Source organism: Equus przewalskii, unplaced genomic scaffold, assembly GCF_037783145.1.
Source record: "Equus przewalskii isolate Varuska unplaced genomic scaffold, EquPr2 contig_452, whole genome shotgun sequence".
Classification (NCBI taxonomy): Eukaryota; Metazoa; Chordata; class Mammalia; order Perissodactyla; family Equidae; genus Equus; species Equus przewalskii.
Window position 1 is genome coordinate 4,285 of NW_027227607.1, and position 15,339 is coordinate 19,623.

General features: G+C 37.4%; 1 long non-coding RNA gene across 2 annotated transcripts in view; it reads left to right on the plus strand.

Moving 5' to 3' along the window:
- The first annotated feature begins 200 nt into the window (after positions 1-200).
- Positions 201-15,339, plus strand: part of LOC139081321 (uncharacterized) — a 103,226-nt gene continuing 88,087 nt past the window's right edge. Inside the window, exons 1-2 of one of the 2 annotated variants that reach the window (XR_011536416.1) lie at positions 201-339; positions 10,858-10,958. This is a non-coding gene — a long non-coding RNA (uncharacterized lncRNA). The remainder of the gene's footprint in view (positions 340-10,857; positions 10,959-15,339) is intronic. The other variant, XR_011536414.1, reaches the window with a different exon arrangement.

The following is a 15,339-nucleotide window of genomic DNA, read 5'->3' on the forward strand; positions in this document are numbered from 1 at the left end:
GTTTTATTTTTGCATTGTCCATGTATACTTTTCTGCTTTGCAACACAATAAATATTGTTAATGATCAAGAATAGTATGTTAAGGTATAAGAAAATTGACTTTTTCTTGGGGAGAAAATAGTCTTATGCTAATTGCATCTGTTCTGTGTATAAGCAGTATAATTGTCAAAAACAAATCTCTAAGATCCGTCATATTTTTATGGTTTTGTTAATAGAATTTTCCCTTAGTTATCTTAAATTGTTGTTCTTTTTCAGTCATTATTCAGTCTTTTGGAATTTAGAAGATTACTCCTGAATTATAAGCCTCCATCACGCTCAAGATTTACCCCGAAACCAAAAGGTAAAATACAAAAAGATTTTTAAGCAGAGCATGTATGATATGGTCTTCCTGTATTATCTGTGCTTGTTTTAGGAGCACTTGCCCGTCAAGTGTGAAACAGTGTCAAACTTGAAGGTCAACCCATTAATCTCACTTTAGTAATTGCTTTTTTCCTTCCTTTTGAGTTGTCAAATTTCAGTAAACTTTATAGGTTACAATTTACAATTCAAGGTCTTTCCTCAATTGTCTGCTGAAAACTTGTGTAGAAATCAAAAAGTTTTTCTATTGTTTCTGTAGATAAGCCCTTGAGAAGATTAGTTTTGCACTGGCTGTCTTTGCAGTACAAATGTATAACTTATATTTTGTAAGTTAATGTTGTTAGGCAACATAATGTGAGAGCTCAGACACAGGGCCAGATTGTCTAGGTTCTGGCTGTGAACCTAGAGCAAGTTACGTGATCTGTCTTTGTTCAGTTTGCTTATCTGAAAAGTGTAAGTAACAACAGCAGTTATTTTATAGAGTTACTGTGAGAATCAGATGAGATAAAACACATAAAGGGCATAGAAGGGCCTGGTACATAGTAAGTACCAGATGTCAACTCTTGTCTGTTATTATATTGTTTATATTAGCTTTTAAAAAGATAAGACTTGATTTGCATGCAGAAATTCATACTTAGTGGAAAAAAATTGCTTATGGAGATAGTATGCTTGAGTATAGGGCTTTTCTGGTCTTGTCATTAAAGAATTTGTAGCCCTATAGGGAACTAGTCTCAAAGATATAGAAGTTAAAATTTTAGGTTTCAGTAAAGTCTTGAACTTTGTGTGACCTATTGTTAGTAGTAATGATACATTATTAAACTATAGTTTTCTTTTAGTGTATAATTTTGAAAACTACTTTTACTGTAAATATATGAAACATTTATAATACAAGCCAGTGGGAATATAATTTGATTTATGACTAGCTTTTTAAGCTATAATCGTTGGGCTATACAATGTCAGGCTGATAAACAAGCCGTTTTTAAAAGGGAACTCAGATCACCTGACAACCCCTCATACCTCCAGAGAAATTAAGAAAAACTCCTTCAATCATTCCAGTTTGTACATGAAACTTTTTGGACCTATTGCTTCCTGTTATTGCAGTTTGTTATTATCGGTGGTTCTTTCTTCTGATGTCTCAGTTGAATTATATTTATAATTTATGTGACATTATTTAGAATTATTACTTCTGGTTAGGTATTCATATGTATATTGACCTTTTTTTTATGTTCCGGGATTTTAGTGCTTTACAGAGTTTTAATTTCTCAGTTGTAGCAGATTTTTGGCAAACTGAATCCTCAGTATATATAAAGGATAATATCTCACTTGCAAGTGGGATTTTTGTAGGACTGCAAGATTGGTTTAGTGTTTAGAGTTCAGTGTAATTCACCGTTTTAACAGACTGAAGAAAAAAAACCATATGATTTTCTCAGTAGATGGAGAAAAAAGGATTTGACAAAAGCTAACATCTATTCATGACAAAATCTCTCAGAAGCTAGGAATAGCAAGAAACTTTCTTATCCTGATAAAAGCTGATTTATGACAAATCTACAACTTATATAATATTTAATGTTGGAAAGGCTGAATGCTTTTCTCCAAAGGTCAGGAGCAAGCAAGGATGTCGGCCCTCACTACTTCTATTAAGCATTAGACTGGAGTTCTCAACCAGTTTTATACAGCAAGAAAAAGAAATAACATGCATGTTGGAAAGGAAGACAGAAAGCTGTCTTCTTATGTATATGACTTGACTGTCTATCTACAACATCCTAAGTACTCTCCACCTACAAAAAGATGCTAGAACCAAGAAATGAATTCAGCAATGTTATATGATACAAGGCGAACACACAAAGATCAGTTGTATTTCTAAATACCAGCCGCACACAATTGGAAATTTAAATTAAAAAAATACTTATATACAATAGCATAAAATATGGAATATTAGGGCTAAAGTGGACAAAAGATATGTATGAAAACAACAAGATATTGTTGAGAGAGGTTAAAGAAATAAAGTGATATATTATGTTCATGGATCAGGGGATTCAATATTGTTAAGATATGAATTGTCCTCAATTCAATCTATAGATTCAGTGCTATCCCGGTCATAATCACAGCAGGCTTTTTTATCGGAATTGACAAACTGATTCTAAAATTTATATCAAAAATCAAAGGATATAGAATAGCCATAGCAATTTAAAAAAGAAAGACAAAGTTGGAAGAATTAATTCTCAGGCTACAGTGATCAAGACACTTTGTTATTGGTGAAAAGATAGTCATATAGCTCAATAGAACAGAATAGAGAGTCCTGAAATAGACCTACATGTACAGGGTGAATTGATTTGAGTCAAAGTTGCCAAAACAATTCAATGGGCAAAGGGAAAATCTTTTAAACTAATGGTGTCATAGGCAGAAAAATAATTCTCAACTCTTACAGGACACTATATATGGGAAAAGAAATTCATAATAGGGTATAAACCCAAAAGGAAGAAAACCATAGGAATTCTTGAAGAAAACACAGGAGAAAATTTTAGTGTCCTGGGTTAAGAAAAGATTTCTTAAGTAGGACAATAAGAAGGCACAAATGATAAAAGGAAAAAGTGATAAAATGGACTTCATCAGAATTAAAAACTTTTAATCTTTGAAAAATTCATACAAAATAAAAAGACAAGCCACAGACTGGGAGAAAATATTCTCAAAACATGTATCAGATAGAGAGGGGCGGAGCAAAATGGCGGGGTGAGCTGACCCGGGATTCTCTCCCCTCCAAAATACAGCAAAAGATTGGAAGAACTGAATTTCAGAGAATAAACATAATGCCAGCTCGTTCGAGACCTACAATACCAAGAAGGCGGAGATCATAACCTTGCTTACACCCTCGGAGGCGCTGGAACGGTAGGAGAGAACACTCGCTCCCTCCCCTAGAGTCTGCGATCGCTGAGGCGCCGGTCGGGAAGGAGCAGGGGAGGGGTTGCGCCACCAGGGGTCATCCAGGACTGCTGCCGCTGATTCAGTGGAGACCTGCTGACGGGAAGAAAGCTTCCGTCCGTGGGGACCCTATAAATCAAGGGACTTGGGAGACCAGAGAACAGAACTGATCTGAACCCAGACCAGCACGTGTGAGTAACAGCCACTCCCCCCCAGCAAAGCCAGTGGGCGCAGCCATCTTGCCCCAAGGCGGAGAGCTAATGCCACTCTCGACCCCCATCTAGTGGCGACAGGCTGTAACTGCAACTGAATTCTACCACCATGAGAAAAAACCGCTCCTCTACCATCCAGCAATTTATAAAAGCCCAAGACCAGAAGGAAAACAATAAAAACACAGAATTAAGTCCTGAGGACTTGGAATTAGGTAAACTAAGTGATAAGGAATTCAGAGCAGCTATAATCAAAAAACTCAATGAGGTAGCGAGAAAGATAGAGAAACAAGCCGAGTTCTGGAGTTACTTCACAAAAGAGATTGAAATCATAAAGAAGAATCAAACAGAATTACTTGAGATGAAAAACACAATGGACCAGATAAAACAGAATATGGATTCCCTGAATGCCCGTGTAGACAACCTAGAGGAGCAAATCAGCATAATCGAGGACAGACAGGCTGAATGGCGCCAGACAGAGGAAGAAAGAGAACTAAGAATTAAAAAGAATGAGGAAAATCTCTGAGAGATAATGGATTCAATGAGGAGTAAGAACATAAGGATCATAGGAATTCCCGAGAATATGGAAAAGGAAAATGGAGCAGAAAGTGTGCTTAACGAAATTATTGAAGAGAACTTCCCAAATCTAGGGATCAATGGAGAAATGTGTGTAGAGGAGGGTTTTAGATCTTCTAGATTTGTCAGTGTAAAAAGACCCACCGGAAGGCACATAATAGTAAAGTTGGCAAATAGGAATGATAAGGAGAGAATACTCAGGGAAGTAAGGAAAAAAAAGACAATAACCTATAGAGGAGCCCCTATCAGACTGTCAGCCGATTTCTCTACAGAAACCCTACAAGCTAGGAGAGAATGGAGTGATATATTCAAAGCTTTAAAGGATAAAAACCTTCAGCCAAGAATACTCTATCCAGCAAGAATTTTCTTCAGATATGCGGGAGAAATTAAATCTTTTCCAGACAAACAAAAGTTAAGGGAATTTGTAACTAAAAGCCCTCCATTACAAGAAATCCTCAAGAAGGCTCTCATACTTGAAAAAAGGAAAAAGGGAGAAAGGGGACACAAGCCACAGACTAGGGAGACCAATGGATAGAACCAGAACAGGATAGCAAATATTCAACTATAGCATTAGGGTAAAAATAAGGAAACTACCAAAACAAGGACGATCTTAGCACTCTAACTACCAATTAATAAGACGAGTTGGAATAAAAAATGAAAATAATTATTTAGGAGGGGAAGAGCAAAGGGTCTAAATCAGTATTGGTCGAGTAAGTAAGAGACCACCAGAGAATAGACTATATTATACACGAGATTCTAAATACAAACTTCAAGGTAGACACTAAAATAAAGTACAGAACAGAGTCACAAATCATAGATAAGGAAAAATCTAAGAAACCCAGCATAAGAAATTGCAGTATTAAATGGATAGTCTAAAGCACACAGGAAAAGAAACACAGGAAAACAAGATAATGAGCAACAGATTGACAGCATTAAGTCCACATGCATCAATAATCACTCTCAATGTGAATGGATTGAACTGTCCAATAAAAAGACACAGAGTGGCAAAATGGATTAAAGAACAAGATCCAACAATTTGTTGCCTCCAGGAAACACACCTCAGCCCCAAGGACAAACACAGACTCAGGGTGAAGGGGTGGAGGACAATACTTCAAGCAAATAGCAAGGAAAAAAAGGCAGATGTTGCAATTCTCATATCAGACCAAGTGGATTTCAAAATAAGACAGGTAAAGAGAGACACAGAGGGATAATATATAATGATCAAAGGGACATTTCATCAAGAAGAAATAACGCTTATAAATATCTATGCACCCAACACAGGAGCACCAAGATTCATAAAGCAACTATTAACAGACCTAAAGGAAGATGTTAAAAACAACACAATAATAGTAGGGGACCTCAACACCCCACTCACATCAATGGACAGATCATCCAGACAGAAAATCAACAAGGAAATAGTGGAGCTGAATGAAAAACTAAAACAATTGGACTTAATAGGCATATATAGATCACTCCACCCTGAAGGAGCTGAATACACATTCTTCTCAAGTGCACATGGAACATTCTCTAGGATAGACCATATGTTGGGAAACAAGACAAGCCTCTACAAATTTAAAAAAATTGAAATAATAACAAGCATCTTCTCAGATCATAGTGCTATAAGGCTAGAAATTAATTACAAGAAAAAAGCTGAGAAAGGCACAAAGATGTGGAGACTAAACACACTACTGAACAAGCAATGGATTATTGAAGAAATTAAAGAAGAAATAATAAAATACCTGGAAACAAATGAAAATGATAGCATGCCATACCAACTCATATGGGATACAGCAAAAGCTGTATTAAGAGGAAAATTCATCGCAATACAGGCAAATCTTAACAAACAAGAAAAATCCCAAATAAGCAACCTTAAAGCACACCTAACTGACCTAGAGAAAAAAGAACAAATGAAGCCAAAAGTCAGCAGAAGGAGAGAAATAATAAAAATCAGAGCAGAAATAAATACTATAGAAAAAGGCAGTAGAAAGGATCAATGAGACAAAGAGCTGGTTTTTTGAGAAGATAAATAAAATTGACAAACCACTAGCCAGACTTACAAAGAAAAAAAGGGAGAAAGCTCAAATAAACAAAATCAGAAATGAGCGAGGAGAAATAACAACAGACTCTGCAGAAATACAACAGATTATAAGAGAATACTACAAAAAACTATATGCCAACAGAATGGATAACCTAGAGGAAATGGATAAATTCTTGGACTCCTAGAGTCTCCCAAAGCTCACTCAAGAAGAGGCAGACAATTTGAACAGACCAATCACAAGGAAAGAGATTGAAACAGCAATCAAAAACATCCCAAAGAATAAAACCCCAGGACCAGATGGCTTTCCTGGGGAATTCTACCAAACTTTCAGAGGATTTAATTCCCATCCTTTTCAAGCTATTCCAAAAAATTAGGGAAGATGGAACACTTCCTAACACATTCTATGAGGCCAACATCACGCTGATCCCAAAACCTGACAAGGACACCACGGAAAAAGAGAACTACAGGCCAATATCACTGATGAACATAGATGCAAAAATTCTAAACAAAATTTTGGCAACCAGAATTCAGCAATTCATCAAAAGAATCATACATCAAGATCAGGTGGGATTCATACCAGGGACACAGGGATGGTTCAACATCCACAAATCAATCAACGTGATACACCACATCAACAAACTGAGGAATAAAAACCACATGATCATCTCAATAGTTGCAGAGAAGGCATTTGACAAGATCCAACAGCCATTTATTATAAAAACTCTGAACAAAATGGGCATAGAAGGAAACTACCTCAACATAATAAAGGCCATATACGACAAACCCATAGCGAACATCATACTCAATGGGCAGAAACTGAACGCCATCCCCCTGCAAACAGGAACGAGACAAGGATGCCCTCTATCACCAAATCAGTCTCACTGAGCTAAATTTAAGATGTCTATATGGCTAGTGCCTTCTGGAGTCTCCTTTTGACTTCCCAGCATCTGGATGCCACCTACAATCCTTGACTTGTGGCCCCTTCCTGCATCTTCATGTCCAGCCACCCAGCACCTTCTCTCATCTGTGATATCTGTTTCTATCCGTCACCACATCTCCCTCTATGACCCTACCACCAGCCTCTTTCACTTATTAGGCCCCTCGTGATGCCATTGGTGCCACATGGATCACCCAGGGAACTCTCCACATCCCAAGACCCTTGCCTTAATCACCCCTGCAAAGTCCCCTTTGCCGTGGGAAGGTAGCACGCTCATAGGTTCTGGGGATTGGAAGGTGGACATCATTGGGACCATTATTCTCTCTACGTCACCATGCATCATGCCTTGAAGTTCTCCTATACCTACACTTTTGTAAATAATCCTTTTGTACATAAACCTTCCTCCAGTGACCTATTTCTAGTCTCACCTGATTCCCTCAATCTGTGCACCATCCATGGCACTTTTTTTTTTCCCAATTTTTTTTTATTGAGTTATTGATAGGTTACAATCTTGTGAAATTTCAATTGTACATTAATGTTTGTTAGTCATGTTGTAGGTGCACCACTTCACCCTTTGTGCCCACCCCCCACCCCACCTTTCCCCTGGTATCCACTAAACTGTTCTTGGTCCATAGTTTTAAATTCCTCATATGAGTGGAGTCATACACAGATTATCTTTCTCTTGCTGGCTTATTTCACTTAACATAATTCTCTCAAGGTCCATCCATGTTATTGCAAATGGAATGATTTTGTTCTGTTTTGCAGCTGAGTGGTATTCCATTGTATATATGTGCCACATCTTCTTTATCCATTCGTGTGTTGATGGGCACTTAGGTTGCTTCCACGTCTTGGCTATTGTAAACAGTGCTGCAATAAACATTGGGGTGCACAGGACTTTTGGGATTGCTGACTTCAGGCTCTTTGGATAAATACCCAGTAGTGGGATGGCTGGATCGTATGGTAGTTCTATTTTTAGTTTTTTGAGGAATCTCCCTACTGTTTTCCATAGTGGCTGCAACAGTTTGCCTTCCCACCAGCAGTGTATATACACAGAGACGGATAAATAACAACTTCCAGGTGGAAAGTTTAATTCTATTCTTTGTGAAATGAGTGTCAATGGACTTGAAGCCAATTATTTCCATGAGTGTTAACTTTTCTTTAACATTATTGGATTCGCAATTGGATAGCATTTATAGTGACTTAATATAAAAATGAAAATAAAAGAAGACACTGGTTACTATATGAAGAAAATAATACTTTAACTGTTTCATAGAAAACCTGAATGCACTTACCTGCTGTCGAGAAACAGGCCACCACCCTCCAGTTTCTCCATAACATGGGTATAACTGGGAGCCCAAGCCTCTTACATCTAATTTTGTAGCCCTGGAGACTCAAACTCTGGATAATCACTGACAGCTTATTCCTTACAAGCATTAAAACAAGTAATTAAGGCAAATGACAGCTCCCTTGTGCCATTTTCAATGACTGGAATTTCCTTCAAACTACACAGAAAAATGGCATCTTGAAACTGACTAATAGGCTTTGTTTGCACATAATTAAAATGCCCTCTTGAATTAGTAAGACTAAGGTAATGCAGTATTACTCAAAGCCCCCCTGATCTACAACAAAATTCAGTGGGCCTCTTTTGATTTTATAGGCAGCATATACCAATTTTAGACAAGTTATTGCAACCATTTATGAAGTCACCCAAATGGTGTACATTTTGAGTGGATTCCTAAACAAGAGAAAACTCTCATGAGTCCAGTCTCCCAGCAAGCTGCTGTTGTATTTGGGCCATATGACCCGGTATAGATGGTTGTCCTTGAAGTGTATTTGCAGATGAGCATTGTTCAGAACTTTGGATAAACTTTGAATTACAGATCAGACCTTTAGAATTTTAAAGCAAAGCAATAAGTGCCTCTGCAGTTAACTAGTCACCTTTTGAGAAACAGCTTCTGACTTTTTAATGCACCTTAACAGAGACTCAGTGATTGACAATAGGCTACTAAGTTACTGTGGAGCCTACACTTTCCATCAGGAACCGGCTGTTGTCTACCTCACCAATCTGTAACATTAGGCATGCACAGCAGCCAACAGCACTCCTGTTCCTGAGCAAGTGGCCACAATGTCTGCAGTCAATACTTTGGTTACATTGCTTTCTCTTTCACAGCCTCAACTTGTAGCCTCATAAGGTATTCCCTATGACAACCTGAATATGGAAGGAAGCATTGGGGTCTTATTTTCAGATGATTCTGCATAATATGCGGGCACCACACAAAAGTGAACATTTGTAGCACTACATTCCTGTCGTTCAGTGTTCCTGAAAGACAGTGGCAAAGGAAAATTCATCTAGTATTCAAAAATTCAAAAAGTGTACCGGGAAAATTGGAATAAGATTTTTTAAATTTAATTATGGGAAAAGCTCTGTTCACAATAGTTTAGAGGGATAGAACAAATGCCCTCCGAATGTGTTATATGCTTGAAATTGGAAACCACTATACATTGCTGTTTCTCTAATAATTTATGGGACCCAGAATTTATAGGTCCAGAGTGAAAATAGGAGTGGGTCTTCTACATATTATCCTTAGTGACAGCCAGCTAAATCTCTGTTTCTCATAAGTGAAACTGTGAACTCTAGTAGTTTAGAGTAGTAATGCTTCTACTGGGGAACAGAGTGATGGATCCATTAAATGGGAATTGTGACTTGCTTGATCAAGAAAATTTGGTGGGGAGTAACCTATACTGTGGTTTGCTCAAGGCTTCTATATTCTCTAGAGCCTTCTATATTCTCCAGAGCCTTCTATATTCTCTAATATGTATTTTCTATATTTTTAAGGTAATATGGTAATAAACACCAATGATTACATAATAACCCTCCAAATTTCTGGTGATGTAAACATTGGTTTTGAATAAAGCTACATATGCGATTATCTTGTTTTGAGGCATGCGATCTTTGTTATATTTGTATATGTTATTTTGAGAAAACAAAAGCATTTGTATTCTCAAGCAGTTCAAAAGATCAAAAGTATTTTTAATCATTTAACAATGTTTGTAAAAGTAAGTTTATAACATGTGTCATGTGTCAATAACAAGCAATGTCTGACATGTTCAGGTTAACAAAATACTATTAGCATTATTCCCATAGATGAAGACACCATTTTAGTTTTGTCTGACCAGGTCAAGATAGAAAGAATCTATCATCTCCTTCACAGCTAAATGCTACTGGTGACACTCAAAAGAATGTATTTCCTACATGTAGAAAAAGAATGGGAAGGAAAGTAACAAAGAGCTAATGACACACCAGCATAATGAAAGAAGCATGGGCTTGGAAACATAGATTTAAATTCAGTTCCAGGCTTTGTCATTTACTGTGTTATCTTTGGTGAATTAATGAAATTTTCTCAGCCTCAACTTTTTTATCGGTAATAAAGACATGATGATACATATTTCACACATGTGTAAGTATTAAATTAGGAAATGATGTTAACATACCTACCACAAAGTCTGACAATTGTGGAGTCCAGGATATGTAAGTTTGTCCACACTTCCCCCTTTAATTCTTAGTACTATAACGGATTGGTATTATTTTAGAATTCTTATATTATTTTTAAAAATCTAAGAAACAGATCAAGAACCAAAGTGGGCAGTAATGAACATGTGGGTACAATTTGGGATGTCAAAGGGTATCTCAGCTCGCTCTTGGATCTTCTCTTCACTCTATTTTTCTTAATTCACCCCTTACTGTCCTTCAATAAATTGTCATTTTTTCCCGTGCTTTCTCATTATTATAATGACTGTCTTGTCCTCTCTTTCTAATCTCAGGTTGGTGCCGGTGGGAGACTTAGCAGGCTGCAATCGTGACTCAGGTGGATTACTGTAGCTGAGGTACAGCCAACTTTCCTGTGTTGCTGCTAGCTTGCACTGTGAGAACATCAGCTTCTTCTTCCCTTGATTACTGTGGTTATTATGACAGTCTTTGGCTCTGAAAGCTTTGATTTCTCCCTATTAGCTAATTCTAAATGTCTCTTCTCAGTTTACCTAAAGCCTTACTCCAGCTGTTCCCTACTGCTCAATCTTCTTCAATCACGCCAATATTCTCAGCATATAATGAACAACCCTTGCTCATTTATTCCTTGGGTTATTTTACTTTTCTCTTTTTTTATCTTTAACTTCCTCTTTTCCCAGTGTACTGATGCAGCACTTACAATATCCAAAGCTTTAAACGAAAATCACCGTCACAAAGAGACTTTCCCTTTTCACTCCAGCAATATTTTCCACATTCCTGGTATACCTACAGACATTACTCAGGAAATTGAAATTTCATGATATATTCTGTTCATTATTACTTTGCATATGTACTTTACACATATTTACATAATGTGTGAAGGTAGGGAGAGATCAAAGCTCAGCAATGTGAGACTTGGGGAAAATAGACTCAGGAGACATTATGGCATTTAGACTAAGCAAGAGTGTTCCCCACCTCAAAGGTTGCAGAGCTTCAGTCTCCACGTAAGAGAAAGATAACACAAGATAAATCACCCAAACTGAAACTACCTCACCTTAAGATCCTGTTCCTAGTATTAATAGTCATGAAATAGTTACCACTCAGAATTCAAACATCATTTAAAACATTAAGAAGTTTGCAAATATAGCAGGAGTCAACAATAAATTTTAATTAATGTGATGATAATATTTCCCTTAACATCCCAAAAAAGTCAGGAAGAGACAGAGAGGAAGGGAGAGAGATTTGGAAGCTGAATCTGACTCCTAGGAGTCAAACTGTAGGGCTTATGTACGCCTCCATGACATCAGGGATTTAGACTCTAGAGAATCTTTGCTGAATTGTTTCGTCTTATATCACAAACTTAGAAATTAGATTGAATGCTCTCCTATGTTGGATTTTACAAGAATGTAATTCCTTGTAAATTGCTGGAGAGAATGCTTCCTCAAGCCCACTTCATAAATCTGTTTTAAAATATTAATTAAAAGCGCCAGTCCAGTGCCATAGCGGTTACATTCTCATGCTCCACTTCAGTGGCCCAGGGTTCACTAGTTCAGATCCCAGGCACAGACCTATGCACTACTCATCAAGCCATGCTGCAACAGGCATCCCACATATAAAATAGAGGAAGATGGGCATGGATGTTAACTCAGGGCCAATCTTCCTCAGCAAAAAGGGGAGGATTTGTGGCAGATGTTAGCTCAAGGCTGATCTTCCTCAAAATAAATAAATAAAATAGAATATTAATTATGGACAAAATACAAATTGACTTAGAATACCTGGTGACCACAGCAAACAGCAAGGGGAAAGCTAAATCAGCTGAAAAGCAACCATTCAGAGATAATTGCTGTTAATATTTGCTGTATTATTTTTCTGGATTTTTCTATGCATAATACGTGGGTCTTGAAATCCATAAGCAACGTAAGTTGGATTCTGTCTTTTTCATTTAACATAAAATAATCATTATTTTTCTTGGAATCATTGTTTCACTTCATTGGAACTAATTTGCATTTCTTCCAAATATGGGCAATCTACTCTTCCAAGCTTCTATTAGTACAATTAATACAATTAATCTATACCTTCTTAAAAATGACAAATGTATACTAGAAGCATATTTAACTATCTAAAACCACTGGGTGTCAACCAATCTATTGGTTCCACCACACTCAAATATCACCCAATTAGATCCACTTATGCTTTCTCTTGGCCCCTGACAATCTGACTAACCCTTTCCAGACTCTTTCAGAAAGCCATAACACAACTGTGGCTACTTATCACAAGGCATAGAATTATTTATTATAGATGAAATGGCCTTGCTTCAGAATCCGAGGGATCTGCATTGTTATTTTCCCACTGGGATAGACATGTGTTCCACACTGCATGTTGTTCCCACCACTAACCTCTGCACCCTGGACCAGCTCTGAAGCCGATTTCTGACCTAGAGCCAGTCAAAGATGGAAACTTTTGTGTCACCTGATATATGAGTATGATGATATGATGATTCCATGATGCAGAATAAATTACTGCCTACTGATTGGCTTAAAGTAATACACATTTTTTTTAAAGATTTTATTTTTTCCTTTTTCTCTCCAAAGCCCCCTGTACATAGTTGTATATTCTTCGTTGTGGCTCCTTCTAGTTGCGGCATGTGGGACGCTGCCTCAGCGTGGCTTGATGAGCAGTGCTATGTCTGCGCCCAGAATCCGAACCAACGAAACACTGGGCTGCCTGCAGCGCAGCGCGCGAACTTAACCATTCGGTCACGGGGCCAGCCCCAAGTAATACACATTTTTATATCACAGTTTCTACAGGGGAGCAGTCCAGGCACCACTTACCTGGGTTTTCTGGACTCTGCAGGGTGTTATCAGGCTGCAATTCAGATGTCAGTCAGAGTTGTGGTTTGATAAGAAGCTCAACAGGGGAAAGATCCCCTTACAAGCTCTTCAAGTTGTTGGTATATTTAATCTTGCAGATATAGGGCTAAGGTACCCATTTTCTTGCAGGCTGTTGATCCGATCCTAGAAGCCACCTGCAGTTCCTTGTTACATGGTCCTCTCTGTAGGCCCTCTCACAGCATGGTATCTTACGTCTTCAAAGTCAGCAATGAAAAGAGTCTTTCTAACTTCAGGAAGGTCCTAGTATTTCTTTCAATGGCTTTCACTAATTAAACCAAGCCCCCCCAGGATAAACCCCCATGTAATTAACTGAAAAGGAAGAGCTTTTGGAGTTTAATTGCACATGCAGTATTCTTCTTCTTGCTATATAACATAACTTAACCAAGGTGATGACATCCTATTACATTTGCCATATTGTATTGTTTAGAAGCAAGTCACAGGTCTCACCTGCACACAATGGGAGGAGATTATACAAAGTTATATACTCCAGGAAGTGGTAATCAATTACCTTAAGGGTTGTTTATCAGACCCGGTATAAGAGTAAGAGCAGTATTTACAGGAAAGTATTGCCTCTAAATCTTAAAAGAGTTCTTCTAAGAGTTGTGCTTTCTCACTTCTGGTGGGGAACAGAAAATGCAATAATTCGTCTTTTATTTTGGGGAGGATATGTTGGACTATTTCTCTTTACTTAAACCCTAAACACATCATTGATGTTGCAGTTCTCTGAATCTTTTCATTCCTTTGTGTCTTACTAAGGCCTTCAGCACACTAACTACCTCTTGGTAGCTGGAGAATTAACATGGCCCTGAGCGAAACTTTACAGAAATACTTTTATCCATCCATGGAAATGTGAATTGTTTCTGCTTTTCTTTTAAAATTAAAAATGAAAATAATGCATTTGCCAAATCAGTGATTGAATACTATATTCCATAAGCCACATTCATCTGCTCAAGGGCAACTATTTGGTTGAGTTTTCCATAGTCAACAGTCATGCTCCAAGATCTATCAGGTTTCATTCTGCTTGAAGAACTCTTCTTATGATTTCTTTTACTGTAAACCCACTGAAGACATTTCTTTAGCTTTTTTTTTTCTGAAAAGGCTTTGTTCCATCTATATTTTTAAAGAATATTTCTTAGGCTTAGGATCATAGTTTTACAGTTATTTTCTTCACCAATTTAACAGTGTCACTCATTGTCTTCTACCTTCCATTGTTCATTGGAGAGTCAGTCATTGTCTTCTAATTCAGGTAGGATGAGAAGATACTGCAGATCCACATTTCCCCTGAAATAACATTTTTTTTCTGTATTAACGAAAGTTTTATTTATAGTATATTTTTTAAAATGCAGGTTTACTCACCAAAATGTAAATGCAATAACTAAGAACTTAGAAGAAATAACATTTTTAAAAAGAGAAATTGCAAAAATTATTTTAAAGAGAAAAATTAAAAAAACTAGGACAAACAAATCAAAATTTCATAGAGGAAAGAGATCCTCCTTGGTGAACCTGCTATCACCAGCTGTTTCCTTTACTGCCAACTTTTTCTGATTCTGAAAAAATGCTGAGTTTCACATTTGGGGCTTGCAGAGGGATACTACTGAGAAAACAAAGAATACAGCAATGCTTTGTGGAGACACAATAATTTATTCATGAACCGAAAACTAAAGAAATCCAAAAGTCATGACCAATATTTCCCACAGGGCATGTGTTATATTCTAGGGGGCATGGGGGGCTGGGGACCTGAATCAGAAAGGCAGACTGAAACGTTCTACATAAATGTCATGGTACTTAGGAGAAAAGAATCTGACTAGAGAATTGAGACCTTTCACAAAACCTTTACCATCTCCCCCTCACAATATTTGTCTGGCTATTAAGCTGCATGGGGTAGCAAGAGAGAGTGGTGAACTCAAA